Raw genomic sequence first — 7184 nt, 5'->3', positions numbered from 1 at the left:
GCATGCAAGTGAGGGAATTACCTGGAGCCAGACAAAGAATCAGCCAAAAGGATCAAAAGTTCCAGGGCTCAGTGAACACTCAGGGGTAAGAACAGTGTCTATATGCATCAGGCAGATGGGAAAGCTGAAGATTTACAGGGCATTGAGTACAGTGCTCAAAAGCATCTTTTGTTGACGAGGAATAATCAGCCCGTGAGTCAACACTACACTGGGTCTAACCATTAGTAAAAGTAAGACCAGGAAAGACCAAACTGTTTCCTAGTAACTTAACTGTGTCCCCGAACAAAGCTCAAGAGTATTTATAGAAATACACAAATATCCACCATCCCTCAAGGTATAATTTACAATGTCTGGCATGCAATCAAAAAGTTCCAGACAAACAAAGAAACAGGAAAATATGATCCATAATAAGGAGATAAATCAATCAATTGAATTTGATTAAGAACTAACCACAGATGTTAGAGTTACAAGAGAAGGATATTAAAATGGTTATTATAATTGTATTCCATATGTTCAAGAAGTTAAGCAAAAAAAAGGAAGATATTTAAAAATATCCAAATCAAACTTCTAGTGCTGAAAACTGCAGTGTGTGAAGTAAAAAATACACTTTCTAGGACTCACGGTAGGTTAGACATTGTGAGAGAAAAGATTAGTGAACTTGAAGACATTGCAGTGGAAACAATCCACAGTGAAACACAGAGAACTGTTGACACTTGGACAGAGGGTCAGTGAGGTACGGGGTGATTTCAAGCAGCCTGAAATATGAAGTCACCATGGGGAGAGAGGCAAACACATTTTTGAAGAAATAATGAATAAACACTTTCCAAATTTTCCAAAAACTGTAAATACCTGAAGCTGAGAACCTACAGAAACACAAAGAAAATGATACAAAGGCACAGTGTAATCAAACTGATTAAAACCAGTGATAAACAGAAAACCCTAAAAGCAATCAGAGAAAAAAGTGTGTACAAAGGGACAAAGAAAAGAATAATAGTAGATTTCTTGTCGCAAACAAGGCAAGAGAAAAAAAAAACAGTGGAGCAACGTTTTTCATGTACTGAAAAGGAAAAAATCTGTCTTTCCAGAACGCAGTACTTAGTGACAACGTCTTTCAAAAATGAAAGCAAGATGAAGACGCTTTCAGCTGTATGAACACTGAAAGAATTCATGTACTTCTTGAGAAGATGAGTAAAACGGATAAATCTCTACATTAGTCAAGGAAGAGGAAAATATAAATTGTCACTCTCAGAAAAGAGAGAGGAGATACCACTAGAGACTTCACAAATATCAGAAGGATACTATATACACAAATTTATACCAATAAACTCTGCAGCTAGAAGGCAACGATCAAATTCCTTGAAACACACAGACCATCAACCTCACGCAAGAAAAGTTAGATGTCATAAATAGCCCTCCATCTATTAAAGAAGCTAACTTTGTAGTTTAGTTTCCCACAAAGAAATACTGAGACACAGATAGCGTCACTGGAATATTACCCTGAAGATTTAAGGAAAAATAATATCAGTTCTACAAAAATACTTCCCCACAATTGAAAGGGAGAAAATACTCCCCAACTCAGGCTATGAGGCCAGAAATGCCCTGATATCAAAAACAACGGAGATATTAAAAGGAAAAAATTGCAGACAAATATCCTTCATGATCAAAAATAATTTTTTTCTTAATGAAATGTGAAAAAATTAAATCGGACACTATATAAAAAGATAACATATGTGTGAAACAAGTGTCAAAGCTTGTGCAAAGTCAGTTTAATAGTAGAAAATTTCCAATGGCCCTTATAATACAAAGAAACAAATAAACAAATTGAATAAAAAATTATATTAACAGCTCAATAGATTGGAGAACCATGCACTTAACAAAATTCAACAAAAATTCCTGATAAAAACTCTTCAAAAACTAGAAACAGAAGAGACCTTCTTCAATTTTATAAAGGACATATATAAAAATACAGCTAAAAACTGTAAATATAGCTTTACCTAAGATCAGGAACAAAGCAGATAGCCCACTCTACCACTTCTCTTCAATATTGTAAGGAATTTCTTGTCAAAGCAATAAGGCAAGAAAAGGAAATAGAAGCAGCCAGATTGGAAAAGCATAAATAAAGGAGCCTTTATTAAAAAATTATGTAATTCTTTATGCATAATCTCCATTGGAATCTAAAAAAAATAAAAAAAACTAATAAACATGAGTTTAAGAAACATTTCAGGATAAAATATCAATATATAAAATCTGGGTCTTTTTTTCTGTATTAACAATAAAAATTCAGATATTTAAATTTTAAAAAATTGCCAGAAGAAATAATAGACAGACCTTTGTTGGTAGAGTAATGTCTCTGCTTTTTAATATGCTCTCTAGGTTGGTGACAGCTTTTCTTCCAAGGAGCAAGGGTCTTTTGATTTCATGGCTGTAGTCACCATCTGCAGTGATTTTGGAGTCTAAGAAAAAAAGTCAGCCACTGTTTCCACCATTTCCCCATCTATTTGCCATGAAGTGTTGGGACTGGATGTCATGATCTTAGTTTTCTGAATGTTGAGTTTTAAGCCAACTTTTTCATTCTCTTCTTTCCCTTTCATCAAGAGGCTCTTTAGTTCTTCACTTTCTACCATAAAGGTGGTGTCTTCTGTGTATATGAGGTTATTGATATTTCTTCCAGCAATCTTGATTCCAGCTTGTGCTTCATCCAGCACAGGACTTTGCATGAAGTACTCTGCATATAAGTTAAATAAGCAGGGTGACAATATACAGCTTTGATGGACTCCTTTCCCGATTCAAAAACAACCTGTTGTTCCGTGTCTAATCCTACCTGTTGCTTCTTGACCTGCATACAAGTTTCTCAGGAAGCAGGTAAGGCAGTTTGCTATTCCCTTCACTTGAGGATTTTTCCAGCAGTGTGTTGTGATCCACACAATCAAAGGCTTTGGTGTAGTCAATAAAACAGAAGTAGATGTTTTTCTGAAACTCTCCTACTTTTTCCATGATCCAACAGATTTTGGCGATTTGATTTCTGGTTCCTCTGCCTTTTCTAAATTCAACTCGAACATCTGGAAGTTCACAGTTCACATACTGTTAGGCCTGGCTTGTAGAATTTTGACAATTACTTTGCTAACATTGAAATGAGTGCAAGTGTGTGGTAGTTCAAACATTCTTTCACATTGTCTTTCTTTGGGATTGGAATGAAAACTTCCCTTTTCCAGTCCCGTGGCCACTGATGAGTTTTCCAAATATGCTGGTATACTGAGTGCAGCACTTTCACCACATCATCTTTTAGAATTTGAAATAGCTCCATTGGAATTCCATCACCTCCACTAGCTTTGTTTGTAGTGATGCTTCCTAAGGCCAATGGACTTCCCCTGTGGCTCAGCTGGTAAAGAATCTGCCTGCAATGCGAGACCTGGGTTTGATCCCTGGGTTGGGAAGATCCCCTGAAGAAGGGAAAGGCTACCCACTCCAGTATTCTGGCCTGGAAAATTCTGTGGACTGCATAGTCCATGGGGCCACAAGCAGTCAGACATGACTGAGTGAATTCATTTCACTCTCCTAAGGCCCACTTGACTTTGCATTCCAGAATGTCTGGCTGTAGGTGAGTGATCACACCATCGTGGTTATCTGGGTCACGAAGATCTTTTTTGTATAGTTCTCCTGTGTATTCTTGCACCTCTTCTTAATATCTTCTTCTGTTAGGTCCACACCATTTCTGTCCTTTATTGTGCCCATCTTTGCATGAAATGTTCCCTTGGTATCTCTAATTTTCTTGAAGAGATCTCTAGTCTTTCCCATTCTATTGTTTTCCTCTGTTTCTTTGCATTGATCACTGAGGAAGGCTTTCTTATCTCTCTTTGCTATTCTTTGGAACTCTGCATTCAAATGGGTATATCTTTCCTTTTCTCCTTTTCTGTTAGCCTCTCTTCTTTTCTCAGTTATTTGTAAAGCCTCTCAGACAACCATTTTGCCTTTTTGCATATCTTTTTCTTGGGGATGGTCTTAATCACTGCCTCCTGTACAATGTAACAAACCTCCATCCATAGTTCTTCAGGCACTCTATCTATCAGATCTAATCCCTGAAATCTGTTTGCTACATTTACTGTATAATCATAAGGGATTTGATTTAGGTCATACATGAGTGGCCTTATGGTTTTCCCTACTTTCTTCAATTTAAGTCTGAATTTTGCAATAAGGAGTCCATGATCACAACCACAGTTAGCTCCCAGTCTTTTTTTTTTTTTTTTTGCTGACTATAGAGCTTCTCCATCTTTGTCTGCAAAGAATATAATCAATCTGATGTCAGTGTTGACCATCTGGTGATGTCCATGTGTAGTCTTCTCTTGTGCTGTTGGAAGAGGGTATTTGCATTCTCTTGGCAAAATTCTGTTAACCTTTGCCCTCTTTGAACTCCAAGGCCAAATTTATCTGTTGCTCCAGGTATCTCTTGACTTCCTACTTTTGCATTCCAGTCCCCTATAATGAAAAGGATATCTTTTTCCTGTGTTAGCTCTAGAAGGTCTTGTAGGTCTTCATAGAACCATTCAACTTCAGCTTCTTCAACATTACTGGTTGGGGCATAGATTTGGATTACCATGACATTGAATGGTTTGCCTTGGAACAAACAGATCATTCTGTCGTTTTTGAGATTTCACCCAAGCACTGCGTTTTGGACTCTTTTGTTGACTATACGGGCTACTCCACTTCCAGTTTACCTTGATTCATGGACCTAACATTCCAGGTTCCTACACAATATAGTTCTTTACAGCATCAGACCTTGCTTCCGTCACCAGTCACATCCACAACTGGACGATGTTTTTCCTTTGTTTCAGCCTCTTCATTCCTTCTGGAGCTGTTTCTCCTCTCTTCTCCAGTGGCATATTGGGCACCTACCAACTGGGGAGTTCATCTTTCAGTATCATATATATTTGTTTTTCATACTGTTTATGAGGTTCTCATGGAAAGAATACTGAAGTGGCTTGCCATTCCCTTCTCCAGTGGACTACATTTTGCCAGAACTCTCCACCATGACCCATCTGTCTTGGGTGGCCCTACATGGCATGGCTCATAGTTTCACTGAGTTAGACAAGGCTGTGGTCCATGTGATGAGTTTGATTATTTTCCTGTGATTGTGGTTTTCATTCTGTTTTCTCATTGGATGGATAAGAATACTAGGTTTATGGAAGCTTCATGATGGTAGAGACTGCCTGGGAGAAACTAGGTCTTATTTTGATGGGCAGGGCCAGTAAATCTTTAATCCAATTTTCTGTCGATGGGTGGGGCTGTGCTCCCTCCCGGTTGTTTGACCTGAGACCAAACTACGGTGGAGGTAATGAAGATAATGGTGACCTCCTTCAAAAGGTCCGGTCCCATACACCCGACCCTGTGGCAGCCACCACAGAGCTGCACCTCCACTGGACAGTCCTGGACCCTAACAGGCGGGTTGTGGTCAGTCCCTTGTGGGGCCACTGCTCCTTTCTCCTGGGTCCTGGTGTGCACAAGGTTTTGTGTGTGCTCTCCAAGAGTCTTTTTCCCCAGTTCTGTGTAAGTTCTGACAGCTCTACGGTGAGGTTAATGGCAACCTCCTCCAAAGCCAGACAAAACAATACCAAAAAAAAAGAGAGAATACAGACAATCATTCCTGATGAACACAGATGCAATAATATTCAACAATGCATTAGCAAACTGAATTCAACAGTACCTTAAAGGGATCATACGTGATCAAGTGGGATTTACCCCAGGGATGCAAAGATGGTTCAAATTTGCAAATCAATCAATATGATATACCACATTAACAAAATTAAGGATTAAAATTATATGATTATCTTTGCAGATGCAGCAAAAGCTTTTAATAAAAGTCAACACTCATTTATGATAAAAATTCTCAGCAAAGTCACAATATTTCAAGATTTTTGAAGAAAATATGAAATTATTTTTAACATCAAGATATGGATGGATTTTGTCAACAAGACACAAAAATAATAAACTAAAAAAAAGCCAAAATTCTATTGCATTAAAATGAAGAACATCTATTTTTCTAAGTATAGCATAACAGAAGAGCCAAAACAAATGGTAACTGAGGGAAAATATCTGCCCCGTACATAGTACTGACAAGAGACATTTACTACTACTGACAGAAGGCGTTATAATGGACTGAATGTTTGTATCTTCTCAAAACTCATATGTTGACATCCTAACCCCCAGTGGGATGACGTTACGATGTGGGACCTTTGGGGGGTAATTAGGCCATGAGGGTGGGGCCCTCATGAATCAGATTAGTGTCCTTACAGAAAGGAAAAAGAGAAGCTGATTTAAGGATAAGATCCTGTCTACAAACCGGGAAAAGTGACCTCACTGAAGAATAAATCTGCTAGAACCCAAATCATGGACTTCCTGATAGCTGGAACATTGAGCTATAAATCTCTGCTGTTTAAGCAAAAAAAAAAAAAAAATGCTGTCAAAAGTGACATTAAAAATGTGCAATAATTAAGGATAAATATGACAAAAGACTTGAAAGACCTGAACACTGAAAATTATAAAATATAACAGAATAATTAAACATGTAAATAAGTGGTGAGAGAGACCGTGTACCTCAATCTGAAGACTCAATAATGTTAAGAAATCCACTTTCCCCAAATCAAGCTATAGATTTTAGAACACCAGTTAAAACCCTTGCAGGCTTTTCTGTAGAAATTAACTGACTGATTCTAAAATTGATACAAAAATCCAAAGGATCTAGAGTAGCCAAAACAGTGTGGAAAGGGGTGATCAAGTTAGAGGACTAACAGCAATGAAGCTACAATATTTAGGACAGTCAGGTGTTGGTGTAAATATAGAAAGATAGATGAATGGAATAGGACAGAGTCTATAGATTCAGACATGTTCAGACAACTGAATATGTACAGACAACTGATTTTGACAAAGTTTCAAGGCAATTCAATAAAGAAAACTTGGCTCTTTTCAACAAATGGTGCTGACATAATTGAATATTATTTGTGGTTTTAATAGCACAAGATATGGTACATATACTATCGATGATACATCTCTTGTACCATAAAGAAAACTTTTGAATTTGTATTACTTTAAGATATGATGCCACAAGTACAATCTTTAAAAGAAAATATTAACAAACTGAGCATCAAATTTTAATCAAAATTTAAAACTTCTGCTTTTTGAAATGCACTGAT

Source organism: Bos taurus, chromosome 1 (assembly GCF_002263795.3).
Source record: "Bos taurus isolate L1 Dominette 01449 registration number 42190680 breed Hereford chromosome 1, ARS-UCD2.0, whole genome shotgun sequence".
In the NCBI taxonomy this organism is placed as follows: domain Eukaryota; kingdom Metazoa; phylum Chordata; class Mammalia; order Artiodactyla; family Bovidae; genus Bos; species Bos taurus.
This window is presented reverse-complemented; position numbering follows the sequence as displayed.